Genomic DNA, 12,898 nt, shown 5'->3' with positions numbered 1-12,898 from the left:
ACCCAACGGCTAGACGGAAGAGGCTTCGGGTCCGCCTCGGAATGGTCCAAGCATCGGACGCGCTTGGGGCGACTACCAGTGACAACCCCTTATCCCGCGACGCGTCCGATACACAGATAGTTCCAAGGCGGCCGAGGAGCCTCACCGCATAGCAATCGGGGTGCGAGGCGAGGGATGCGGCGAGAAGGACCCAACGGCTAGACGGAAGAGGCTTCGGGTCCGCCTCGGAATGGTCCAAGCATCGGACGCGCTTGGGGCGACTACCAGTGACAACCCCTTATCCCGCGACGCGTCCGATACACAGATAGTTCCGAGGCGGCCGAGGAGCCTCACCGCATAGCAATCGGGGTGCGAGGCGAAGGATGCGGCGAGAAGGACCCAACGGCTAGACGGAAGAGGCTTCGGGTCCGCCTCGGAATGGTCCAAGCATCGGACGCGCTTGGGGCGACTACCAGTGACAACCCCTTATCCCGCGACGCGTCCGATACACAGATAGTTCCAAGGCGGCCGAGGAGCCTCACCGCATAGCAATCGGGGTGCGAGGCGAGGGATGCGGCGAGAAGGACCCAACGGCTAGACGGAAGAGGCTTCAGGGCCGCCTCGGAATGGTCCAAGCATCGAACGCGCTTGGGGCGACTACCAGTGACAACCCCTTATCCCGCGACGCGTCCGATACACAGATAGTTCCGAGGCGGCCGAGGAGCCTCACCGCATAGCAATCGGGGTGCGAGGCGAGGGATGCGGCGAGAAGGACCCAACGGCTAGACGGAAGAGGCTTCAGGGCCGCCTCGGAATGGTCCAAGCATCGGACGCGCTTGGGGCGACTACCAGTGACAACCCCTTATCCCGCGACGCGTCCGATACACAGATAGTTCCGAGGCGGCCGAGGAGCCTCACCGCATAGCAATCGGGGTGCGAGGCGAGGGATGCGGCGAGAAGGACCCAACGGCTAGACGGAAGAGGCTTCAGGGCCGCCTCGGAATGGTCCAAGCATCGGACGCGCTTGGGGCGACTACCAATGACAACCCCTTATCCCGCGACGCGTCCGATACACAGATAGTTCCGAGGCGGCCGAGGAGCCTCACCGCATAGCAATCGGGGTGCGAGGCGAGGGATGCGGCGAGAAGGACCCAACGGCTAGACGGAAGAGGCTTCAGGGCCGCCTCGGAATGGTCCAAGCATCGGACGCGCTTGGGGCGACTACCAGTGACAACCCCTTATCCCGCGACGCGTCCGATACACAGATAGTTCCGAGGCGGCCGAGGAGCCTCACCGCATAGCAATCGGGGTGCGAGGCGAGGGATGCGGCGAGAAGGACCCAACGGCTAGACGGAAGAGGCTTCAGGGCCGCCTCGGAATGGTCCAAGCATCGGACGCGCTTGGGGCGACTACCGTTGCCAACCCCTTATCCCGCGATGCGTCTGATACACAGATAGTTCCGAGGCGGCCGAGGAGCCTCACCGCATAGCAATAGGTTGCGAGGCAGATTATTGGGAAGGGAACCCCCTGGGATGCGGCTCAAGCAGTGCCCAAAGGGACTGGAATGCGGAATCACATCGAGAGACCCAAATGCTATACGAGGGCTCAAATCGAATTATCGATTTGGCCACGACATGGACGCATCGGAACGACTACCTTTGCCGAACCACTCGCAATTGCATCCATACCGAAACCAATAGACATTTCCGTTAGAGCCCTCGCATAGCATTCGGAATCTCGCATGCCCCTCTAAATCGACCAATGCTGCGCTCAATGAAAATCCGAGCGCTAACCACCGTTCGAGCGCCAGCATTGGTCGAGTTAGAGGGGCACGTGGGGAGAATGCTCCAGTCAACACCTCCCCTATATAAGTTATTTGTCCGATTCTCGCACAACCGTAGTCTGCCTCGTCGAATCAAACAACGGTCCCAGATTCCGACTTCCGTTCCGTAGAGACCCAAAAGCTAGATGGAGGCTCGCAAGAAGAGAGTCGGCGCATAGCAATCGGGTTTCTCGAACGTTTAGGGACCGAGCTCACTTGCGGATAGGGCAAAATCCGCCAAGCAACCCAAAAGCTAGACGGGGGCTCGAATCGAATCGCCTAGGCGGGCCACAACAACGACGTGTTGGATCGACTACCAGTGCCAAACCATTCAGCAAGACTAGTCTGTGTCGAGGCCGGATAGAGATTCTCAGAGAGCGCCCGCATAGCATTTAGGAGACCTGCCGCGTCCCTCACACTCGACAAATGGTGGTGCACGTTTATAAATCCGAGCGATCCCAACCCTTTCAAGCACCAACATCGGTCGAGATAGAGGGGCACGGAGGGGGCTGCGTGAGACAACACAGTCCCCTATATAAGTTATTTGTCCCGATTCTCACACATCCGGAAGAATGGTCATCAAATCGGACAACAGCCCAAACTTCCGACTTCCGTCCCAGAAAGCCCAAGAGCTATCTAAAACGTTCATGGCCGGAACTCGATCGCGGCTATACCAGTCCGCCAAGCAACCCAAAAGCTAGACTGGAGCTCTAGTCGAATCACCTCTGTGGCCATTGCAAGGACGTGTTGGAGCGACTACCATTGCCGAACCATTCCGCAGGTCGAGTCCATACCAAGGCCGCATAGAGATTCACGATGAGCTCCTGCATAGCAATCAGGAGACTTGCCGTGTCCATCACAATCGATAAATCCTGGTGCAAGATTTTTGCATCCGAGCGCTCCAACCAGTCGAGCACCAGCATCAATCGACATAAACGGGCACGGGGGGAGGATGCTCGAGAACACTACCTCCCCTATATAAGTTATTTGTCCGATTCTCAAGCAGCCGAAGTCTGGTCATCGAATCGGGTCAAAGACCACAACTTCCGACTTTACCCACAATGCAAGTCATCGAATCGAACATCGGCCCCCGAGTCGGACTCCATGCGTATGTCAGGTCATCGGACCCAAATTCCGCCTTCCTGCGCATGGCGGGCCATCAATATCAACTCGGTCATCGGACCCAAACTCCGCCTTTTTGCGTATGGCACGCCTTCAAATCGGTCATCGGACCCAAATTCCGCCTTCCTGTGCATGGCGGGCCATCAACATCAACTCGGTCATCGGACCCAAATTCCCGCCTTTCTGCGCATGGCACGCCATCAACTCGGTCATCGGACCCAAATTCCGCCTTCCTGCGCATGGCAGGTCATCGGACACAAATTCAGACCTCGCCAATATGCCTACGTATCGAATCGGTCATCGGACCCAACTTCCGACTTCATCCATACTGTAGGGTCTTTGAGGTTGGCGCGGTGCGCTCAACCCAGGGAGCGACCCATCGAAGCATACACCTCCCCTATATAAGCTATTTGTCCGATTCCCACACCTGTGTAGTTTGCACCTCTGACCAGGACATCGACCCCAACTTCCGAACTCGACTGCAACGACGGCACCAGCGCCTTGGTGCGCACCTTGCGACGCACAGTCCCAACATTCGCCTTCCTGCACATGGCAGGTCATCGGACCCAAATTCCGACCTCGCGAGTATGCCTACATATCGAATCGGTCATCGGACCCAACTTCCGACTTCATCCATACCGTAGGGTCTTTGAGGTTGGCGCGGTGCGCTCAACCCGGGGAGTCGACCCAACGAAGCATACACCTCCCCTATATAAGCTATTTGTCCGATTCCCACACCTGTGTAGTTTGCACCTCCGATCAAGACATCGACCCCAACTTCCGAACTCGCCTCCAACGACCGAACCAGCGCCTTGGTGCGCACCTTGCAACGCACAGTGCCAACATTCGCCTTCCTGCACGTGGCAGGTCATCGGACCCAAATTCCGACCTCGCGAGTATGCCTACATATCGAATCGGTCATCGGACCCAACTTCCGACTTCATCCATACCGTAGGGTCTTTTGAGGTTGGCGCGGTGCGCTCAACCCGGGGAGTCGACCCAACGAAGCATACACCTCCCCTATATAAGCTATTTGTCCGATTCCCACACCTGTGTAGCTTGCACCTCCGATCAGGACATCGACCCCAACTTCGAACTCGACTAAAAAGACCGCACCAGCGCCTTGGTGTGCACCTTGCAACGCACAGTGTCAACATTCGCCTTCCTGCACATGGCAGGTCATCGGACCCAAATTCCGACCTCATGAGCATACTACTAATCGAATCGGTCATCGACCCAACTTCCGACTTCATCCATACCGTAGGGTCTTTGAGGTTGGCGCGGTGCGCTCAACCTGGGGAGTCGACCCATCGAAGCATACACCTCCCCTATATAAGCTATTTGTCCGATTCCCGACACCTGTGTAGTTTGCACCTCCGCTCAGGACATCGACCCCAACTTCCGAACTCGCCTGCAACGACCGAACCAGCGCCTTGGTGCGCACCAAAAGTGCGCACTTTTGGAGGGCACTTTTGTGCGCTCCAAAGGTGCGCACTTTTGGAGGGCAACTTTTCTGCGCTCCAAAGGTGCGCACTTTTGGAGGGCACTTTTTGGAGGGCACTTTTCTGCGCTCCAAAGGTGCGCACTTTGGAGGGCACTTTTGGAGGGCACTTTTCTGCGCTCCAAAGGTGCGCACTTTTGGAGGGCACTTTTTGGAGGGCACTTTTCTGCGCTCCAAAGGTGCGCACTTTTGGAGGGCACTTTTTGGAGGGCACTTTTCTGCGCTCCAAAGGTGCGCACTTTTGGAGGGCACTTTTTGGAGGGCACTTTTCTGCGCTCCAAAGGTGCGCACTTTTGGAGGGCACTTTTTGGAGGGCACTTTCTGCGCTCCAAAGGTGCGCACTTTTGGAGGGCACTTTTTGGAGGGCACTTTTCTGCGCTCCAAAGGTGCGCACTTTTGGAGGGCACTTTTTGGAGGGCACTTTTCTGCGCTCCAAAGGTGCGCACTTTTGGAGGGCACTTTTGTGCACTCCAAAGGTGCGCACTTTTGGAGGGCACTTTTCCTGTGCTCCAAAGGTGCACACCTAGGTGAGCACCTTCGACCACACCTTGTAGCACACCAAACTCTGACTTTCGACTTCATCCGCAATGCAGGGTCTTTGAGGTTGGCGCAATGCGCACAACCAGGGGAGTCGACCCATCAAACCCAACACCTCCCCTATATAAGCTATTTGTCTGATTCTCATACATGCGTAGCCTGCAGGAGCAATTAGGACATCGACCCCAACTTTCGGCTTCTAAACGAAAACAAGGTCTTTGAGGTTGGTGTAATGCGAACAACTAGGGGAGTCAACCCATCAAACCCAACACCTCCCCTATATAAGCTATTTGTCTGATTCTCATACATGTGTAGTCTACAGGAGCAATTAGGACATCGACCCCAACTTTTGACTTCTTAACGAAAACAAGGTCTTTGAGGTTGACGTAATGCGCACAACCAGGGGAGTCGACCCATCAAACCCAACACCTCCCCTATATAAGCTATTTGTCCGATTCTCATACATGTGTAGCCTGCAGGAGCCATTAGGACATTGACCCCAACTTTTGACTTCTTAACGAAAACAAGGTCTTTGAGGTTGGCGTAATGCGCACAACCAAGGGAGTTGACCCATCAAACCCAACACCTCCCCTATATAAGCTATTTGTCTGATTCTCATACATGTGTAGCCTGCAACAACGATTAGGACATCCACCCCAACTTCTGAATTCGTCTGCGTTGACCGCACCAAAGGTGCACGCCTTGGTGCTCACCAAAATCCGACTTCCGACTTCTTCTGCTATGCGGGGTCTTTGAGGTTGGCGCAGTGCGCACAACCAGGGGAGTCAACCCACCGAATGCAACACCTCCCCTATATAAGCTATTTGTCTGATTCTCATACATGCGTAGACTGCAGCAATGATTAGGACATCCACCCCAACTTTTGACTTCTTAAACAAGACAGGGTCTTTGAAGTTGGTGCAGTGCACACAACCAGGGGAGTCGACCCATCAAACGCAACACCTCCCCTATATAAAGCTATTTGTCCGATTCTCATACGTGTAGTCTGCAGCAGCGATTAGGACATCGACCCCAACTTCCGAATTCGTTTGCATTGACCGCACCAAAGGTGCACGCCTTGGTGTGCACCCTGGAGTGCACTTTGGTGCTCACCTCGGTGCACACTTTGGTGTGCACCTCGGTGTGCACCAAAGGTGCGCACCTTGGAGCGCACCAAAGGTGTACACTTTGGAGCGCACCACATAGGGTCTTTGAGAGGTTGGCGCAGTGCGCACACCAAGGTGGGTGTTGAGGTGCGTGCCGAGGTGGGTGGGTGCTAGGGTGCGCTCCATGGATGGGTGCCAGGGTGGGTGCGTGCTAGGGTGGATTCCAAAGAGGGTCATAGGGTGGGTGCCAAGGTGGGTTGGTGATATAGTGGGTTCAAAGGTGGGTACTAGGGTGGGTTCCAAGGTGGGTCACAAGTTGCGGTGCCAGGATGCGTGGGTGTTAGGTTGGGTGCCAAGGTGGGCTCCTGCGTGGGTGGGTGCTAGGGTGGGTTTCAAGGTGGACGCGAGGGCGGGTGCCAAGGTGGGTAACAAGTTGGGTGTTAGGATGGGTGAGTGCTAGAGTGGGTGCCAAGGTGGGTGGGTGCTAAGGTGGATGCCAAGGTGGTTCACAGGGTGGGTGGGTTCTAGGGTGAGTTCCAAGGTGGGGTCACAGGTTCAGTGCTAGGGTGGGTGTCAAGGCGGGTGTCGAGGTGCCTGGGTGCTAGGGTGTGGATGCCAATGTGGGTCATAGGGTGGGTACTAGGGTGGGCTGCAATGTGGGTGCCAAGGTGGGTAACATGCTCGGTGGGTTCTAAATTGGGTGCCAGGGTGGGTGTGCACCCACCTTGCCCGAGGTGGGTGCCAAGGTGCCAGTGTGGGTGGGTGCTAAGGTGGATGCCAAGGTGGGTGAGAAGGTGGGTGATAGGTTGAGTGGTAGGATGGGTGGGTGCCAAGATGGGTCACAGGGTGGGTGCAAGGGTGGGTAGGTGCTAGGGTTGGTGTCAGGGTGGGTGGGTGCTAGGTTGGGTTCCAAGGTGGGTGCGAGGGTGAGTGTCAAGGTGGGTCACAGGTTAGGTGCTAGGATGGGTGAGTGCTAGGGTGCAAAGGTGCCAGGGTGGGTGCTAGGATGGGTCGATGCTAGGGTGAGTGGCAAGGTGGGTCCACAAGTGTCAAGGTGGGTGCCGAGGTGGGTGCCAAGTCGGCGACTGCTATGGTGGATGCCAAGGTGGGTCACGGGGTGGGTGCCAAGTTGCTAGGTTGGGTTCCAAGGTGGGTGCCAACGTGGGTGCTAGGGTGCGTGGGTTAAAGGGTGTGTCACAACGTGGGTGCCAGGATGGGTGCGCACCCACACTGGCCAAGACGGGTGCGGGTGCAAGGTTGGGTTCCAAGCCCGGTCACAGGCTGGGTGCTAGGATGGGTGGGTGCCAAGGTGGGCACCAGGGTGGGTGCACCCACCCTGGCCAAGGTGGGTCACGGGGTGGGTCCTAGGGTGGGTAACGGGGTGGGTACTAAGGTGCGTGCCAAGGTGGGTCATAGGGTGGGTGCCAAGGTGGGCACCAGGGTGGGTGTGCACCAACCCTAGCCAGGGTAGGTCACGGGGTGGTTGTCGGGGGGGCGTCAAGGAGCCAAGGTGGGTGGCAAGTAGCCAAGTTGCGTGCCAAGGTGGGTGTCGGGGTGGGTGCCAAGGATCCAAGGTGGGTGCCAAGGAACCAAGGTGGGTGTCTGGGTGGGTGCCGAGGTGGGAGCCAGGGTGGGTCCCAAGGTGAGTGCAAAGGTGGGTGCCAGGGTCAAGGTGAGTGCCAATGTGGGTTCCAAGGTGCCAGGGTCAGGGTGAGTGCCAATGTGGGTTCAAAGGTGCTAAGTTGGGTGCGAGGTTGGGTGCGAGGGTGGGTGGGTGCCAAGGTGTGCTAGGTGGAAGCCCGGGTGGGTCGGCATCCCATGGGTGTCGAGTTGGGTGCCTGATGGGTGCTTCTTGTCAAGTTTTAGTCGTCGGGACTCATTTCGAGCCTTAGAGGTCGTTTCTTGTCCGGTTGCCCTGTCTTCGACCTGGGAACCCAATTTTGGTCCTCGGGTCCCATTTTTTTTTGTCTCGCATCCCACTTTTGGCCTGTGGCCTTTTCGGGGTCGATTCTCGTTTTGGGCATCAGAGCATGTTTCTTCTCCTAAAACCCAATATTTGTTTATTAAGTCTCGGAACACATTTTTGTTCTCGTGGACCCATCATGGGTCTTGGAACGCATTTGTGGTCCTTGGGTCCCATTTTGCATCCCGAAACTTGTGTTTTGGTGCTTGATCCCTATTTTGGGTGCCCACCTTGCACCAAGTGCGCACCCGGGGCAAACCGAGCGCCTTGGTGCACCGGGGCAAGATCGAGCGTGCACCCGAGGCGCCCCGAACATGCACCAAGGTGCACTCGGCCCACATGTGAGCGCAGGTCGTTGCGCCCGAGGTGGTGTGTGGGCACCGCGTTGCAGACGGGACACTGCACGCACACGACGCCCCCTCCAGGTGCACGCACGTAGGCCGGGCCGGGTGCACACCCGACGCCCTAGCAAGGTGCGCGCACCCGGGCAGGGCTCACACTTGGCGAACGGGGCGCACTTCGCGAGGGAGGGTGTGCACCTCGACGGGGGTGGGTGGCCGGGGTGGATTCGCACGTGGGTCGCGGTTTGCTAAGTACACACTGCGACAAGCTCATAACGGGTGCGATCATACCAGCATTAGTGCACCGGATCCCATCAGAACTCCGCAGTTAAGCGCGCTTGGGCCGGAGTAGTACTGGGATGGGTGACCTCCCGGGAAGTCCCGGTGTTGCACCCTTTTTTAGTTTTTCGCCGGGCGTCGCAATGCTATTTGAATAAACCTTTTGCCCGTTTGCGTTCTCGTCGGGGCCGGGCCGGGCCGGGGTGCGCTGCCCGCACTACCGCGCGCGCGGGGGCGACACCGAGCGCGCACCCGAGGCGCCCCGAGCACACAGGCCACGGTGCAACCCGGGCGTTGTGCGCGCACCCCGGTGCGCCCGAGGTGCTGCGCGCGCACCCAGGTGAAATCGGTGTGCACCTCGGCCAGTGCGCGCTCGGTCGAGTCGCGCACGTTGGCCAAGGTGCACGGTGATGTTTCTTACTCTAAGGTTCCGCACCAGACGCCCGGGACAGGTGAGCGAAGCTGGGCGGGGCCGGGTGCGCGGCCGGGGCAGGTGCACGCAGCTGGAGAGAGCTTTGGAGCACACTTCGGAGCGCACCAATGATGCGCTCCATTCAAAAGTTTCCTGAAAAGGCAAAAAAAGTTGAGATTATAGAATTTCCCACTTGAGAGATTGTAAAAAAAAAAAATTTAAAATGAAGGAAACGCGGGTGCCAAGGTGTGCGCAGCCCAGCCAAGGTGTGCGCACCAAGGCGCCCACCCTGGCGAAGGTGCACGCAAGGTGCGCACCCGAGGCAAACCGGACAATTAACCCAACTTTCGACTTCGCGCGCACCTTGGAGCGCACTTCGGAGCGCTCCTTGGTGCGCACCAATCTTGGGCACCTCGGAGTGCACCATGGCGCCCACCAAGGTGCGCACCCGGGGCAAACCGAGCTCCGACTTCGTGCGCACCTTGGAGCGCACGAAAGGTGCGCACCATGGCGCCCACCAAGGTGCGCAGCCCAGCCAAGGCGTGCGCATCAAGGTGCGCACCCTGGCGAAGGTGCGCACCCGGGGCAAACCGAGCTCCGACTTCGTGCGCACCTTGGAGCGCACAAAAGGTGCGCAACCCAGCCAAGGTGTGCGCACCCCGGTCAAACCGAGCTCCGAATCGTGCGCACCAGAGGTGCACGCCATCGTGCGCACCTTGGAGCACACTTCGGAGCCCTCCTTGGTGCGCGCCGATGTTGCGCACCTCGGAGCGCACCCGGGGAAAACAATGCAATTAACCCGACTTTCGACTTCGTGGGCACCTCGGAGCGCTCTCGGGTTCGCACCTCGGAGCACACCGAGGTGCGCACCTTTGATGCGCTGCCTTCACCAATTTCCAGAAAAGGCAAGAAAACATTGAGAAGGTGTGCGCACCGAGGTGCCCACCCTGGCGAAGGTGCACGCGAGGTGCGCACCCGGGGCAAACCGGGCTCCGACTTCGTGCACGCCGCACCTTGGAGCACACTTCGGAGCGCTCCTTGGTGCGCACCAGGGCGCGCAACCCAGCCGAGGTGCCCACCCCGGCGAAGGTGCACGCGAGGTGCGCACCCGGGGCAAACCGGGCTCCGACTTCGTGCACGCCATGGTGCCCACCGCGGCGAAGGTGCACGCGAGGTGCGCACCCGGGGCAAACCGGGCTCCGACTTCGTGCACGCCGCACCTTGGAGCACACTTCGGAGCGCTCCTTGGTGCGCACCATGGTGCCCACCAGGGCGCGCAACCCCGCCGAAGGTGCACGCGAGGTGCGCACCCGGGGCAAACCGGGCTCCGACTTCGTGCACGCCGCACCTTGGAGCACACTTCGGAGCGCTCCTTGGTGCGCACCATGGTGCCCACCAGGGCGCGCAACCCCGCCGAAGGTGCACGCGAGGTGCGCACCCGGGGCAAACCGGGCTCCGACTTCGTGCACGCCATGGTGCGCACCGCGGCGAAGGTGCGCACCCGGGGCAAACCGGGCTCCGACTTCGTGCACGCCGCACCTTGGAGCACACTTCGGAGCGCTCCTTGGTGCGCACCAGGGCGCGCAACCCAGCCGAGGTGCCCACCCCGGCGAAGGTGCACGCGAGGTGCGTACCCGGGGCAAACCGGGCTCCGACTTCGTGCACGCCGCACCTTGGAGCACACTTCGGAGCGCTCCTTGGTGCGCACCATGGTGCCCACCAGGCCGCGCAACCCAGCCAAGGTGTGCGCACCAAGGTGCACGCGAGGTGCGCACCCGGGGCAAACCGGGGTCCGACTTCGTGCACGCCGCACCTTGGAGCACACATCGGGGCGCTCCCGGGTTCGCACCGGCGTTGCGCACCGTGGTGGGCACCTCGGAGCACACCAAGGTGGGCAGCGAGGTGCGCACCTTTGATGCGATGCCTTCACTAATTTCCATAAAAGGCAAAAAAAAAACGAGATTTTAAAATTTCCGTTTTGAAAGATAGTGAGAAAAAGGGAATGCTGGTGCCATCTTGAGCCCGCCCTGGTGCGCAGCCCAGCCAAGGTGTGCGCACCAAGGTGCCCACCCTGGCGAAGGTGCGCGCCCGGGCAATTAACCCAACTTCCAACTTCGCGCGCGCCAGGGTGGGAGCGCACCCAACAACCGGGCCTGGGAAGAGCCAATGCGAGAAACCCCACCAAACGCTCTGACAAAAAAAGAGGGGGCGCTCCAGTAACCCCGCTTCGGAGCGCACCCTGGGCAAACCCAGCCAAGGTGCCCACCCCGGCCAAGGTGCAGGCGAGGTGCGCACCCGGGGCAAACCGGGCTCCGACAACGTGCACGCCGCACCTTGGAGCACACTTCGTAGCGCTCCCGGGTGCGCACCTCAGAGCACACCAAGGTGGGCAGCGAGGTGCGCACCTTTGATGCGCTGCCTTCACTAATTTCCAGAAAAGGCAAAAAAAAAAGGAGATTTTAAAATTTCCGTTTTGAAAGATAGTGAAAAAAACGGAACGCGCGTGCCATCTTGAGCCCGCCCTGGTGCGCAGCCCAGGTAAGGTGCCCACCCTGGCAAAGGTGCGCACCCGGGCAATTAACCCTACTTCCGACTTCGTGCGCGCCAGGGTGGCAACCGGGCCTCGGAAGAGCCAATGCGAGAAACCCCACCAAACGCTCCGACAAAAAAAGAGGCGGCGCTCCAATAACCCCGCTTCGGAGCGCAGCCGGGGCAAACCCAGCCAAGGTGCCCACCCCGACGAAGGTGCACGCGAGGTGCGCACCCGGGGCAAACCGGGCTCCGACAACGTGCACGCAGCACCTTGGAGCACACTTCGAAGCACTCCCGGGTGCCCACCGGCGTTGCGCACCGTGGTGGGCAGCGAGGTGCGCACCTTTGATGCGCTGCCTTCACTAATTTCCAGAAAAAGGCAAACAAAAATGAGATTTTAAAATTTCCGTTTTGAAAGATAGTGAAAAAAAAGGAACGCGGGTGCCATCTTGAGCCCGCCCTGGTGCGCAGCCCAGGCAAGGCATGCGCACCAAGGTGCCCACCCGAGGTGCACACGCGGGGCAAACCGGGCTCCGACTTCGTGCAGGCCGCACCTTGGAGCACACTTCGGAGCGCTCCTTGGTGCGCACCATGGTGCCCACCAGGGCGCGCAACCCAGCCAAGGTCTGCACACCAAGGTGCCCACCCCGGCGAAGGTGCACGCGAGGTGCGCACCCGGGGCAAACCGGGCTCCGACTTCGTGCACGCCATGGTGCCCACCGCGGCGAAGGTGCACGCGAGGTGCGCACCCGGGGCAAACCGGGCTCCGACTTCGTGCACGCCGCACCTTGGAGCACACTTCGGAGCGCTCCTTGGTGCGCACCATGGTGCCCACCAGGGCGCGCAACCCAGCCAAGGTGTGCGCACCAAGGTGCACGCGAGGTGCGCACCCGGGGCAAACCGGGGTCCGACTTCGTGCACGCCGCACCTTGGAGCACACATCGGAGCGCTCCCAGGTTCGCACCAGCGTTGCGCACCTTTGATGCGCTGCCTTCACTAATTTCCAGAAAAGGCAAAAAAAAATGATATTTTAAAATTTCCGTTCTGAAAGATAGTGAAAAAAAACGGAACGCGGGTGCCATCTTGAGCCCTTCCTGGTGCGCAGCCCAGGCAAGTTGTGCGCACCAAGGTGCCCACCCTGGCGGAGGTGCGCGCCCGGGGCAAACCGGGCTCCGACTTCGTGCACTGCATGGTGCCCACCAAGGCGCGCAACCCAGCCAAGGTGCCCACCGCAGCGAAGGTGCACGCGAGGTGCACACCCGGGGCAAACCGGGCTCCGACTTCGTGCACGCCGCACCTTGGAG

At 59.5% G+C, this 12,898-nt stretch overlaps 1 non-coding gene across 1 annotated transcript; it reads left to right on the top strand.

Moving 5' to 3' along the window:
• The first annotated feature begins 8,648 nt into the window (after positions 1-8,648).
• On the top strand, positions 8,649-8,767 carry LOC131873130 (5S ribosomal RNA). The gene has a single exon (XR_009371165.1). It is a non-coding gene; the product is annotated as a 5S ribosomal RNA (ribosomal RNA).
• The last annotated feature ends 4,131 nt before the right edge of the window (positions 8,768-12,898 follow it).

The sequence above is a fragment of the Cryptomeria japonica genome, unplaced genomic scaffold, assembly GCF_030272615.1.
Source record: "Cryptomeria japonica unplaced genomic scaffold, Sugi_1.0 HiC_scaffold_1073, whole genome shotgun sequence".
Classification (NCBI taxonomy): domain Eukaryota; kingdom Viridiplantae; phylum Streptophyta; class Pinopsida; order Cupressales; family Cupressaceae; genus Cryptomeria; species Cryptomeria japonica.
This window is presented reverse-complemented; position numbering and strand designations above follow the sequence as displayed.